The 12,822-nt window shown below is 37.4% G+C and overlaps 1 protein-coding gene across 9 annotated transcripts in view; it reads left to right on the forward strand.

The window, feature by feature from the left end:
• FBXO4 (F-box protein 4) overlaps nucleotides 1–12,822 on the forward strand; it is a gene marked incomplete at its 5' end in the record, with an annotated part of 415,710 nt that overhangs the window by 362,264 nt on the left and 40,624 nt on the right. For 7 of the 9 annotated variants that reach the window (XR_013827585.1, XR_013827587.1, XR_013827588.1 and 4 more), the window contains one exon: nucleotides 4,454–4,641. The exons of the other annotated variants lie outside the window; for them this stretch is intronic. The remainder of the gene's footprint in view (nucleotides 1–4,453; nucleotides 4,642–12,822) is intronic. 9 annotated transcript variants of the gene reach the window in all.

Below are 12,822 nucleotides of genomic sequence, written 5' to 3' on the forward strand. Positions count from 1 at the left end.
GGATCTGTCCATGTTTAACATGAAGAGAAAAATCATATGACTCAATGACAAATCAATAATACTTTTTAAATATTTGAAAGTCTGTTAACATTGTAGAAGGAGTAGATTTACTCTTTGTAGCTCCAAGGAATAGAAGAGCATTACTGGGTGGGAGTTACAGAAGATAAATTTTTAAAAAGTTTTAAATTTTACCTACTTCTTTAAAAAAAGGCTGCCTTATGAAGTACCTTATCAAGCACATGCTACCTATTAGGGATATCACAGAATAATTGTTCTCAAAGAAGGATCTGGGAACCCCTGAAGTTCCCTGAGACATTTTCAGGGGATCTATGAGGTCAAAATGAATTTAATAATAATACTGTGGTAGGCAGAATAATGCTTTCCCAATGATGTCCATTGGGAAACCAATACACCAATAAACCAATTTCTTTAAAATTAAAGAAATTTTAAACCAGAAGAACTTGGATAATAGTCCATGTTCTAATTTCAGGAACCTGAGAATATGTTACATTAATGGCAAAAGGAATTAAGACTGTAACGAATTAAAGGTGTTAATCATGGGACCTCAAAATAAAGAGACTATGCTGGATTATCTGGGTGGGTCCAATGTAATCACAAGTGTCCATAAAAGTGGAAGAGGGAATCTGAAGAGGGGCCCAGAGAGATGACAGTATGAGAAGGACTGAGCCCAACATTGCTGACCTTGAAGATGGAAAGAGGACATAGCCAAGGAATGTTGGTGGCCTCTCAAAGCTGGAAAAGACAAAGAATCCAGATTCTCCCCGAGAACCTTCAGAAGCAACACAACCCTGCCAACACCTTGATTTTAGCTCAGTGACACCCATTTTGTATTTCTGATCCCCAGAACTATAAGATTATACATTTTAATTTTTCTAAGCCACTAACTCTGTAGTAGTTTGTTACAGCAGTAGTAGAAAACTAATACAAATATAAGATGTCATATGGCTTTTTCACTCTCATTCTCTCATGCATGTACACTGGGGTTCTCCAGGGGCTATTTGAATGAAATAATACAACAGATTGAATACAGAAGCAGATATGAGTATCCATATGTTAAACAGTGCCACTCTTGTAAATTTCTAGAAAACACAGTTATTCCTCATAAAAATGTTATTTATCTTAACATGTAATAGGTCTAGATTTAAATTTCTAATATGTTAAATCTTCATAACTATAACCCACTTAAACCAAAGCTCTTTGGAGTTCTCAATAATTTTTAAGAGTATAAAAGGGATACTGAAACCAAAAAAAGGGACCACCCCTGTTATAATAGGAACTCCTAATTTTGGTGGATAGTTGTGTCTTTCCATTGCTAAGACTATATGAATATATAAAAGGGACCCAGCACAAATGAATTTTGATGTGAGAGACGAGCAGGGAAAATTGTGAATTAGTGAATGAGAGTCATATTGTGAAGAGCAGGCCGGGGAGATGCACCACATGGTTAATTCTGGAAGGACATCGGTGTTAAAAGATGTTGAGGCTTTGTGGGAGCCGCAGTAAGATGAAAGAAGCAGAAAATACACTTTTACATGTTTTATATATGTGTTTGGTATCCTGCACTACCTTCTCTGCTAGAATATGAAAAAGAAACTCTAAATAAAATAATACACATATAATAGTGTTTGGAGTATATAATATCTGTCTGCCTTTACCCACATTGCTTGAAATAAATAGGGTAGAGGTAGGTGGAACCCAAATTAAAAGTCACCTGTCTCCCTACAAAATAAAATCGACATCTTGAGGCAATGTCCTCTTGGAAGACATAGGAGGGTCTAAAATTTTTATTCAGGCTAAAACTTTTATTCAAAAACCGTAACTTACTCTTGAGAGCTGCATTATCTCTCGGCAATACTACTTTAATCAGATGGAAAAATAGGTGGTTTCCCAGTGTGGGTGATTCCAAGTTTCTAAGGCAAAACTATTTGCACTTGAGCCTGAGAACCTCCCAGTGGATCACTGGAACTATAGCAATACTTTACTGAGGCATAGACCACTTACAGACTGCTGTACTCTGAGTACCAGGAAAAAGGCAAAAGAAGTTTTGAGCTGCATAGATAGAGGTCAAGGATTCTAAGGAGTAAAACTTATGAAATTTGCCATTAGAACAGCCTCTCAACTGCTGTTAACTCTAATTCTACCTGCGTCTAACACACTTGCTGATATAATGCTTAGGTCACAGAACCGACAACAGAAGCAGAAAAGTTAGAATTAGAAGGTCAAGAAAAGGAAGAACCCAGGGCAGGCACCCTAATAAGAGGTGCCATTTATTTCTTGCATTCCATATGCCTTCATATATTTTTTCTGTAATCCTGATAATCCTAAAAGGTAAATGCTATTCTTCCATTTTACATGTGAAAGACATCTGGCCTTAGAGTTTGAGTAACATGCCTGACACTCTACAACACACCCAGACCTGGGTAGGGATCCTCGCTGAGTACAAATCACAGAGGTCAATGTTTACATCCATACATTACAGCATTTTTCTTCCTCCCAAATGGGCTTCTCATCAAAAATTATTTAGAAACAAAATATATAGACAGGGTTTTGAGATAAAAATATCATGCGTTCAATACTTAAATGTTGTGATTCCATAAATTCTAATTACCAAAATAAAAGATATTCATTAAAATGTGTTCATTCTTTCTATCCGATCTTTTTCTGTTGCATCTCCCCTCATAGAAGGAATTCAGAGAAAATCTATTTAAATAAGGAATCAGATGATTTTAATGAAGCCATGTTTTTAAAAGGCTGCTTTTATTTTAACTAATTAGATATATTTCAGAATTAGGTCAGAAATAATTCCTCTCCAAAGACTTAACAAAACCAGAATTTCTAGAGTTCATTAAGGAGAGGGTAACAGCCTCCAGTAAGATGCTTTGGAGAAAAGATAGGTGAGTGGCCCAAGGGGATCTAAGCTTCCTTTGAAAATCCCTCAAACAAGAGCAGGCAGGAGTGGGGCACAGGGGAGGGGGCAACATGGAGGAGGGGATGGCTCTGTGGGCTTATTTCTTTTTTTAAGGAAAAAATTCTCTTTTAGTGGTTATTTTCCTTCCTTGTGTCTCAGGAAACCACTAGTCATTTCTAAGTTCTCTACTTCCCAAACCCCTTCCCTTCTCCCCATCCTCTTCCTCTCCCCCACCTCCCCTCCCCTTTCCTTCTCTTTCTCCTCCCCTCCTACCTCTTCTAACTTGTTCTTTACATTCCTTTCCTCCATTCTTTTATTCTTTGTACATTTTTCTCTTCGTTTCTATTTCTTCTTTCTGTTCCACTGTTTTCTTGACATCTTTATTATTTAAGGAAATACTCCAAAGTACAATGCTTTCCTCCCAAATATCACATCATCCTAGAGTTTGGCCAGACCTTAAAGAAGGGGCCCTGAGCTGCCTTCTCCTCTCCTCAAAGAAATAAGAATTTCATCATGGAACCACAGGTTACCTGCTTTCATCTTATAACACTCCAGCATAAAATTCATCTTTATCCTTCAAAACTACAGACTGTACATTTCAAATATAATGACCTCCTCTATAAATGTAGCAAATTCAACTCTTGTTTTTGCAAAGAATCTCAAAAGCACAAATAACTAATGTATGTAGCTAAATTTCTGTAAGCTCAATGAGGGCAGGGACCATGTTGTTCCTTTTATGTATTTATTTCTCTGGCCATTATATATGCAGAGTCTGCACCATATCAGGCACGTAGAAGACCATCCATATTTAGGCTAAAAGAATGAATGAGTGCAAAATTCTATAATTTGACCATCTATAATTCTTAATTCAGACCAAAACACTAAAGAAATGTTAAACCAGAAGAACTTGGATAATAGTTCTGAAAAGGAATTGATTTGATCTTTTGTTTTATTTATTGTTTTTTGCTCTTTATTTTAATGGAAGAATCTAAAGGGTAAAAATTATATATACTAAAATTTTGCTTAACCAAAGAATGGGAATATATACTTAATTGTACTTTTGGGGGGAAAGAGGAATGTAAAAGACAAAAAGTGAATAGGGGGATATTGAAAAAAAAAATCTGAACTCTGAGGATGTTTTGAAGTCAATATGCAAACCAACTCCTACTCCAATATGCATCTATATCCAGAGATCACTGGCTAATGCACAGGGAGGTAAAATCTCCATAGCTCCATAGCTAAGTTGCCTGCTCTAAAGAATTTCTCCTTCTCTGCTGTGTGCATGTATGTACATGCACTGCCTTGCTGACTGACTACATGAATATGAGTGTGTCTCTTTGTCAAACGAATATGAAAATCTTCACCTTACATTACCTATCTCTATTTTAAGAGGGTTTTTCCCCAGCCCGATCTCTCTGAATCCACCCAGAAAAGTACACAAATCTAAAAGAAGAAGGTTCTTGCTGGCTGTGAAATCTCCAAGTCAAAGAAAATAATGATTAATATTTCTTTTCTTGTCCTCAGGAATGAACAGAAAACCAGCACAGTGGTGTAGTACCTGCTTGCTAGTTTTCATAAAAATAAAATCATAGAGGGAAAAGACACTTGAATATATCTGCCAATACATTCACAAACAGCTACAGAAAAAAGTTACTACAAGTGTCAACATGAAGAAAGAAGATAATTTGACTAGGGAAGCAATTGGTTTAAAGGTAAAATATGAAGACCTCTTGAATTCATAAATATATATTCTTTTTTTCTTTTTAAATCATTAAAGCTAGTACTGTAAACAGAAAAGAGAACAAAGTTTTATTAAAATTTGCTTTGAATAACACTGCAATGAACATGGAGCAGATATCTCCTTCAGATAGTGATTTCATTTTTTTCCAGTAAATACCCATGATTGGAATTGCTGGATCATATGGTAGTTCTATTCTTGACTTTTTTGAGGAACCTCCATACTCTTTTCCATAGTGGCGGCACCAATTTACATTCCCACCAACAGTGCACAAGGGTTCCCTTTTCTCCATATCCTTGCCAACACTTGTTATTTCTTGTCTTTTTGATACTAGCTATTCTAACGAGGTGAGGTGATATATCATTGTGGGTTTTTTCTTTTTTTTTTTTCATTGGAATTTTGATTTGCATTTCCCTATTAGTGATGTTGAGCATCTTTTCATGTGTCTGTTGGCCATCTGTATGTCTTTCTTCTTTGGAAAAATATCTCTTCAGGTCCTCTGCTCATGTTTTTTTTTTTGTTTGTTTTTTTAACATCTTTATTGGAGTATAATGGTGTGTTAGTTTCTGCTGTATAACAAAGTGAATCAGCTATACATATAAATATATCCCATTATCTGCCTCTTGCATCTCCCTCCAGCCCTCCCTATCCACCAATCTAGGTGGACATTAAGCACCGAGTTGATCTCCCTGTGCTATGCAGCTGCTTCCTACTAGCTATCTATTTTACATTTGGTAGTGTATATATATCCATGCAACTGCCACTCTCTCATTTTGGCCCATCTTACCCTTCCCCCTCCCCGTGTCCTCAAATCCATTCATTACGTCTGTGTCTTGATTCCAATTCTGCCCTTAGGTTCTTCAGAACCGCTTTTTGTTTTTTGGGTTTTTTTTAGATTCCATATGTTAGCATACGGTACTTGTTTTTCTCTTTCTGACTTACTTAACTCTGTATGACAGACTCTAGGTCCATCTATCTCACTACAAATAACTCAATTTTGTTTCTTTTCTTTTTATGGTTGAGTAATATTCCATTGTATATATGTACCACATCTTCTTTATCCATTCATTTGTTGGTGGACGCTTAGGTTGCCTCCATGGCCTGGCTGTTCGAAATAGTGCTGTAATGCACATTGTGGTACATGACTATTTTTGAATTATGGTTTTCTCCAGGTATATGCCCAGTAGTGGGGTTGCTGTTTCGTATGGTAGTGCTATTATTTGTTTTTTAAGGAACCTCCATACTGTTCTCCATAGTGGCTCTATAAATTTACATTCCGACCAACAGTGAAAGAGGGCTCCTTGTTCTCCACACCCACTCCAGCATTTACTGTTTATAGGTTTTATGATGATGGCCATTCTGACTGGTGTGAGGTGATACTCATTGTAATTTTGATTTACATTTCTCTAATGATTAGTGATGTTGAGCATCCTTTCATGTGTTTGTTGGCAATCTGTATGTCTTCTTTGGAGAAATGTCTATTTAGGTCTTCTGCCCATTTTTGGATTGGGTTGTTTGTTTATTCAATATTGAGCTGCATGAGCTTCTTGTGTATTTTGGAGATTAATCCTTTGTCAGTTACTTCATTTGCAAATATTTTTTGCCATTCTGAGGGTTGTCTTTTCATCTCCTTTATGGTTTCCTTTGCTGTGCAAAAGCTTTTAAGTTTCATTAGGTCCCATTTGTTTATTTTTATTTCCATTTCTTTAGGAGGTGGATCAAAAAGAATCTTGCTGTGATTTATGTCATAGAGTGTTCTGCCTATGTTTTCCTCTAGGAGTTTTATAGTGTCTGGCCTTATATTTAGGTCTTTAATTCATTTTGAGTTAATTTTTGTGTATGGTGTTAGGGAGTGTTCTAATTTCATTCTTTTACACGTAGCTGTCCAGTTTTCCCAGCACTACTTATTGAAGAGGCTGTCTTTTCTCCATTGTATATTCTTGCCTCTTTTATCAAAGATAAGTTGACCATATGTGCATAGGTTTATCTCTGTGCTTTCTATCCTGTTCCATTGATCAATATTTCTGTTTTTGTGCCAGTACCATACTGTCTTGATTACTGTAGCTTTGTAGTATAGTCTGGAGTCAGGGAGCCTGATTCCTCCAACTCTGTTTTTCTTTCTCAAGATTGCTTTGGCTATTCGGGATCTTTTGTGTTTCCATACAAATTGTGAATTTTATTGTTCTAGTTCTGTGAAAAATACCAGTGGTAGTTTCATAGGGATTGCATGGAATCTGTAGATTGCTTTGGGTAGTATAGTCATTTTCACAATGTTGATTCTGCCAATCCAAGAACATGGTATGTCTCTCCATCTGTTTGTATCATCTTTAATTTCTTTCATCAGTGTCTTATAGTTTTCTGCATACAAGTCTTTCATCTCCTTAGGTAGATTTATTCCTAGGTATTTTATTCTTTTTGTTGAAATGGTAAATGGGAGTGTTTCATTAATTTCTCTTTCAGTTTTTCATCATTAGTGTATAGGAATGCAAGAGATTTCTGTGCATTAATTTTGTATCCTGCTACTTTACCAAATTCATTGATTAGCTCTAGTAGTTTTCTGCTGGCATCTTTAGAATTCTCTATGTATAGAATCATGTCATCTGCTAACAGTGACAGGTTTATGTCTTCTTTTCTGAGTTGGATTCCTTTTATTTCTTTTTCTTCTCTGCTTGTTGTGGCTAAAACTTCCAAAACTGTGTTGAATAATAGTGGTGAGAGTGCACAGCCTTGTCTTGTTCCTGATCTTAGGGGAAATGCTTTCAGTTTTTCACCATTGAGAACGATGTTAGCTGTCGGTTTGTCCTATATGGCCTTTATTATGCTGAGGTAAGTTTCCTCTATGCCTACTTTCTGGAGGGTTTTTATCATAAATGTGTGTTGAATTTTGTTGAAAGCTTTTTAAGCATATATTGAGATGATCATATGGTTTTCTCCTTCAATTTGTTAATATGGTTTATCACACTGATTGATTTGCATATATTGAAAAATCCTTGCATTCCTGGAATAAACCCCACTTGATCTTGATGTATGATCCTTTCAATGTGCTGTTGGATTCTGTTTCCTAGTATTATGTTGTGGAATTTTGCATGTATGTTCATCAGTGATATTGGCCTGTAGTTTTCTTTTTTTGTGACATCTTTGTCTGGTTTTGGTATCAGGATGATGGTGGCCTTGTAGAATGAGATTGGGAGTGTTCCTCCCTCTGCTATATTTTGGAAGAGTTTGAGGAGGATAGGTGTTTTCTGTTCTCTAAATGTTTGATAGAATTAGCCTGTGAAGCTATCTGGTCCTGGACTTTTCTTTGTTGGAATATTTTTAATCACAGTTTGAATTTCAGTGATTGTGATAGGTCTGTTTATATTTTCTATTTCTTCCTGGTTCAGTCTCGGAAGGTTGTACTTTTCTAAGAATTTGTCCATTTCTTCCAGGTTGTCCATTTTATTGGCATATAGTTGCTTGTAGTAATCTGTCATGATCCTTTGTATTTCTGCAGTGTCAGTTGTTACTTCTCCTTTTTCATTTCTGATTCTATTGATTGGAGTCTTTTCCCTTTTTTTCTTGATGCATCTGGCTAATGGTTTATCCGTTTTTTTATCTTCTCAAAGAACCAGCTTTTAATTTTCTTGATCTTTGCAATCATTTCCTTCATTTCTTTTTCATTTCTTTCTGATCTGATTTTTATGATTTCTTTCCTTCTGCTAACTCTGGGGTTTTTTTCTTCTTCTTTCTCTGATTGCTTTAGGTGTAAGGTTAGGTTGTTTATTTGAGATGTTTCTTGTTTCTTGAGGTAGGGTTGTATTGCTATAAACTTCCCTCTTAGAACTGCTTTTGCTGCATTCCATAGGTTTTGGGTCATTGTGTTTTCATTGCTATTTGTTTCTAGGTATTGTTTTATTTCCTCTTTGATTTCTTCAGTGATCTCTTGGTTATTTAGTAGTGTATTCTTTAGCCTCCATGTGTTTGTACTTTTTACAGTTTTTTTCCTGTAATTGATATCTAGTCTCATATCACTGTGGCCAGAAAAGATACTTGATACGATTTTAATTTTCTTAATTTTACCAAAGCTTGATTTGTGACCTAAGATATGATCTATCCTGTATAATGTTCCATGAGCACTTGAGAAGAAAGTGTATTCTGTTATTTTTGGATGGAATGTCCTATAAATATCAATTAAGTCCATCTTGTTTAATGTATCATTTATAGCTTGTGTTTCCTTATTTATTTTCATTTTGGATGATCTGTCCATTGGTGAAAGTGGGGTGTTAAAGTCCACTACTATTATTTTGTTACTGTGAATATCCACTTTTATGGCTGTTAGCATTTGCCTTATGTATTGAGGTGCTCCTGTGTTGGGTGCATAAATATTTACAATTTTAAATCTCTTCTTGGATTGATCCCTTGATCATTATGGAGTGTCTTTCCTTGTCTCTTGTAATAGTCTTTATTTTAAAGTCTATCTTGTCTGATATAGGAATTGCTACTCCAGCTTTCTTTTGATTTCCATTTGCATGGAATATCACTTTCAGTCTGTATGTGTCCCTAGGTCTGAAGTGGGTCTCTTGTAGACAGCAGGTATATGGGCCTTTTTTTTGTATCCATTCAGCCAGTCTATGTCTTTTGGTTGGAGTATTTAATCCATTTACATTTATGGTAATTATCAACATGTATGTTCTTATTACCATTTTCTTAATTCTTTTGGGTTTGTTATTGTAGGTCTTTTCCTTCTCTTGTGTTTCATGCCTAGAGAAATTCCTTTAGCATTTGTTGTAAAGCTGGCTTGTTGGTGCTGAATTCTCTTAGCTTTTGCTTGTCTGGAAAGGTTTTAATTTCTCTGTCGAATCTGAATGAGATCCTTGCTCGGTAGAGTAATCTTGGTTGCAGGTTTTCCCTTTCATCACTTTAAATATGTCCTTCCACTCCCTTCTGTCTTGCAGAGTTTCTGCTGAAATATCAGCTGTTAACCTTATGGGGATTCCCTTTTATGTTATTTGTTGTTTTTCCTTTGCTGCTTTTAATATTTTTTCTTTGTATTTAATTTTTGATAGTGTGCTTAATATGTGTTTTGGCATGTTTTTCTTTGGATTTATCCTGTATGGGACTCTCTGCACTTCCTGGACTTGATTGACTATTTCCTTTCCCATATTAGGGAAGTTTTTAACTACAATCTCTTCAAATATGTTTTCAGACCCTTTCTTTTTCTCTTCTTCTTCTGGGATCCCTATAATTCAAATATTGGTGCATTTAATGTTGTCTCAGAAGTCTCAGAGACTTTCCTCAGTTCTTTTTATTCTTTTTTCTTTATTCTGATCTGTGGTAGTTATTTACACTCTTTTATCTTCCAGGCGACTTATCCATTCTTCTGCCTCAGTTATTCTGCTATTGATGCTTTCTAGAGAATTTTTAATTTCATTTATTGTGTTGTTCATCATTGTTTGTTTGCTCTTTAGTTCTTCTAGGTCCTTGTTAAACGTTTCTTGTATTTTCTCTTTTCTATTTCCAAAATTTTAGATCATCTTTGCTATCATTACCCTGAATTATTTTTCAGGTTGAGTGCCTATTTCTTCTTCATTTGTTTGGTCTGGTAGCTTTACGTTGCTTTTCATCTGCTGCATATTTCTCTGTCTTCTCATTTTGTTTAACCTATTGTGTTTGTGGTCCCCTTTTTGCAAGCTACAGGTTCATAGTTCCCATTGTTTTTGGTGTCTGCCCTCAGTTGGTAAGGTTGTTTCGGTGTGTAGTGTAGGCTTCCTGGTGGAGGGGGCTGGTGCCTGTGTTCTGGTGGATGAGGCTGGATCTTGTCTTTCTGGTGAGCAGGACTGCATCTGGTGGTGTGTTTTGGGGTGTGTGTGTACTTATTATGATTTTACACAGCCTCTCTGCTAATTGGTGATGTTGTGTTCCTGTCTTGCTCATTGTTTGGCATAGGGTGTCCAGCACTGTAGCTTGCTGGTCGTTGAGTGGAGCTGGGTCTTAGCATTGGGATGCAGATCTCAGGGAGTGCTTTCGCTGTTTGATATTACATGGGGCCAGGAGGTCTCTGGTGGACCTATGTCCTGAATTTGGCTCTCTCACCTCAGAGTCTCTGGCCTGACACGCAGCTGTGCACCAAGATCCTGTCAGCCACAAGGCTCAGAAGAAAAGAGAGATTAAAAAAATGAAATAAAGAAAGAAAAATAATAAAAGAAAATAAGTTATTAAAATAAAAAAATTATTAAAAATTTTAAAAGTAATAAATAAAAGAAAGAAGGAAAGTAGAGAGCAACCAACCCAAAAATCAAATTCACCAATGATAAGTAGCACTAAAAAGTATACTAAAAAAAAGGAAGGAAAAAATAAAGGACAGACAGAACTCTAGGGCAAATTGTAGAAGCAAAGCTGTACAGACAAAATCACACAAAGAAGCATACACATACACACTCACAAAAAGAAAAAAAGAAAAAAGAAAAATAAAAAATATATATAAAAAGGAAGAGAGCAACCAAATCAATAAACAAACCTACCAATGATAATAAGCTGTAAATACTGAACTACGATAAACATAAAACCAGAACAAATTAGATGCAGGAAGTAAACCCCAAGTCTACAGTTGCTCCCAAAGTCCACTGCCTCAATTTTGGGATGATTCATTGTCTATTCCGGTATTCCAGAGATGCAGGGTACATCAGGTTGATTGTGGAGATTTAATCTGCTGCTCCTGAGGCTGCTGGGAGAGATTTCCCTTTCTCTCCTTTGTTCGCACAGCTCCTGGGGTTCAGCTTTGGATTTGGCCCTGCCTCTGCATGTAGGTCGCCTGAGGGTGTCTGTTCCCGCCCAGACAGGACGGGGTTAAAGGAGCAGCTGATTAGGGGGTTCTGTGTCACTCAGGCAGTGCGGGGGAGGGGTATGGAATATGGGGCAAGCCTGCGGCGACAGAGGCCAGCGTGACATTGCAACAGCCTGAGGCTCACCTTGTGTTCTCCCGGGGAAGTTGTCCCTGGATCACAGGACCCTGGGAGTGGCGGGCTGCACAGGCTCCCGGAATGGGAGGTGTGGATGGTGACCTGTGCTTGCACACAGGCTTCTTGGTGACTGCAGCAGCAGCCATAGCGTTTCATGCCTCTTGGGTCCACGCTGATAGCCATGGGTCGTGCCCGTCTCTGGAGTTCATTTAGACGGTGCTCTGAATCCCCTGTCCTCACGCACCCTGAAACAATGGTCTCTTGCCTCTTATACAGTTCCAGACTTATTTTCAGACTCCCTCCCGGCTAACTGTGGTACATTAGCCCCCTTCAGGCTGTGTCCATGCAGCCAACCGCAGTCCTCTCCCTGGGATCTGAACTGCGAAGCCTGAGCCTCAGCTCCCAACCCCCAGTCAGACAAGCTTCTCAGGCTCGTGAGTGCTGGTTGGCACTGATCCTCTGGGCAGGAATCTCTCCGCTTTGCCCTCTGCACCCCTGTTGCTGCACTCTCCTCCATGGCTCTGAAGCTTCCCACACACACACACACACCCCGTTTCCACCAGTGAAGAGTCTTCCTAGTGTGTCGAAACTTTTCCTCCTTCACAGCTCCCTCCCACTGGTGCAGGTCCCATCCTTATTCTTTTGTCTCTATTTTTCCTTTTTTCTTTTGCCCTACCCAGGTACGTGGGGAGTTTCTTGCCTTTTGGGAAGTCTGAGGTCTTCTGCCAGCATTCATTAGGTGTTCTGTAGGAGTTGTTCCACATGTACATGTATTTTTGATGTATTTGTGAGGAGGAAGTTGATCTCCACATCTTACTCCTCCACCATCTTGAAAGTCCCCCTCTGCCTATGTTTTTAATCGGATTGGTTTTTAGCTATTGAGTTGTATGAGTTCCTTATATATTTTGGATATTAACACCTTATCAGATAGATGGTTTGCAATATATACATGTATCAAATCATCACATTGTACAGCTTAAACTTATACAATGTTACGTGTCAATTATATTTTAATAAAGCTAGGAAAAAAACAAGAATAAATTTAGGTTGCATAGGCTCTGGAACTCTAGATGCATTCATACATTTTTAAGTCCATGAAATACTTAAAATTTTCTGTTTCAATATCTTTCCCTATAAATATAGATCATCATGTTAGCCCATTTAAACAACAGTTGATCTGAGACCTGGATAAGGAGCCCACTGTAAGGAATCTGAGC

This window comes from Stenella coeruleoalba (assembly GCF_951394435.1).
Source record: "Stenella coeruleoalba genome assembly, chromosome: 3".
In the NCBI taxonomy this organism is placed as follows: domain Eukaryota; kingdom Metazoa; phylum Chordata; class Mammalia; order Artiodactyla; family Delphinidae; genus Stenella; species Stenella coeruleoalba.